Source organism: Fragaria vesca, linkage group LG6, assembly GCF_000184155.1.
Source record: "Fragaria vesca subsp. vesca linkage group LG6, FraVesHawaii_1.0, whole genome shotgun sequence".
NCBI lineage: Eukaryota > Viridiplantae > Streptophyta > Magnoliopsida > Rosales > Rosaceae > Fragaria > Fragaria vesca.
This window is the reverse complement of record NC_020496.1, coordinates 19,601,800-19,603,844: the sequence shown is the minus strand read 5'-3', so window position 1 is coordinate 19,603,844 and position 2,045 is coordinate 19,601,800.

The window sequence follows — 2,045 nt, the reverse complement described above, 5'->3', positions numbered from 1 at the left end:
AAAAAAAAATTCATAACTTTACCATGCTTACTCCGATTTTAACGCATAGCATGTCTACGAACTCGTAACGACGTGCTCTACAACTTTCATGAAGAAAGTTTTCTCACAATAATTTTCCTACAAAAAGTCAACCCTATGGTCCTTAAGGGTAACTAGTTACTCATCACGGTAAAAATCCGAAGTAATACCAACGGTAAATAACCGTAAAATAACTTAAGAACCGGGATGTGTCAGATTAACTCTTGGTTATTATCACTTTTGATAATAATACGTGACTTATATGATTGTTGTTATCGTTTTCCATAAAAGCATGTGTTCGAGATTATTGTACGAGCATTGATATTCAATTGACATGCATAATGCATTGTGAGGAATTGTAAGAATGGTGAGAAATGTGATTATGGAGAGATGAGAAAGAGATTTAGAGAAAATATACATTTTATGTAGTTGAGTTTTCTCATGGGTTGTCCAAGATCCAGGGTTGCCCACACATGCACATGTTTGGGGAAAGTATGCCCTTTCGATGATGGACATTGATAAAACGATCTTATCGGGTTTTGAGTTTAGAGACCATGAGAATAACAAGATGACTAATAATAGAGGTACATGTGGTGAGATATTACTGATTGTTAGATCATATATTCGAGACATCTGACTCACTCCCGGTTGGTAAAATACTCGGTATGGGATGTGTAGGCACACATCTTTGTTGTATGGACTGATTAGCCAGCAATTGAGGAAGACATTTATTAGCATACATGCATCGAATTGTCGTTATATAGTTAAAGTATTGTTTGATGTTTGATAATTTGATTGTGCGACATAACAAAGAATAACCTAAAGAGGTCTGGCCCTACTGGGCTTAAGCTCACCCCTATAAATTCTTGTTAAGGTTTGTACGAGGACACGTGATTCTAGAAGGCTAAATGTGACGTTTAGCTGACATGTACGAGAGTATAGAAGAGTTACAGAAGATTAGAAGTGAGAAAGATTGCAAGACTAGTTTTACCTTTGTAATAGATTTTGTTATTGAAAACGTTTTGTTTTCGATGATTTCTGTAAAACTATTTGAGTTTGTTTTATTTTCTTTTATTTTTCCTTCTCACATCTCAGATTCGGTGTTAAGTGCTTGGAAACCACCGTCCACCGACACTAGGTTTGGGATATAACCGATTCATTAGTTATGTGAGTTTTCATTAGTATTTGGTCTAGTGTTATAGTCTTTTTGTCGTAAATGAGAGGTTGCAAGTTCGACTCACGAGCAATGATTGAAAAATCGAAATTATCGTGGTGATATATCCTAGAGACCCCAGCTAATTTCGCGTGACATTTACGATATTTCCTGAAATTTCAGGATATTTCAGGAAATAGCATGATACACTACTAAAAAAACAGCTTCAGATAATGTCTATCAGACGACGTATAGTTATAAACCGTTGTGTGATTGATTTTTAACTTTTTGGATGTCAGTTTTTCATAAATTCCTGGTATGAATGTGTAAAAATTTGAGCATCGGGTTTCCCACCTTGAAAGGTGCCTAACATGTAGGAGCCTAACATGTAGGAGTGATACGACGTTTTCTAAAAAAATGTGGTATGAGTGCACGTATTTTCAACAAAACCATGTCAGTGATGAATGATAAAGTGTAGAGACAAAGAGATAGCAAGAGAATCATCATCTTATTCATTGATAGGAGCCCTTTATATAGGGAATTACACAATACCAATATGGTAAGGATATGAATACATAGATCTAGTCTAACTACATATCCTATTGGCATAAGGCCAAGGCACACAGGTAGAGAATATCCTAGAACACTCCCCTTGTGTCGCGCACTGATATGCCGATGGTGCTGATCTGTTGCCTCGTCAAAAACCTACGTCAAGTTACAAAAACTACTGTGGGAGAAAAACTAGAACCTTGATCGTAGGAGAAAAAGAGTACAACGCACCCTTCACATTTGATAGTGACATGTATGTATGTATGTGCTAGACTCCCCCTGAAGTTCGCACACTCCCCCTGATCTTTACATCAATTGACACGAC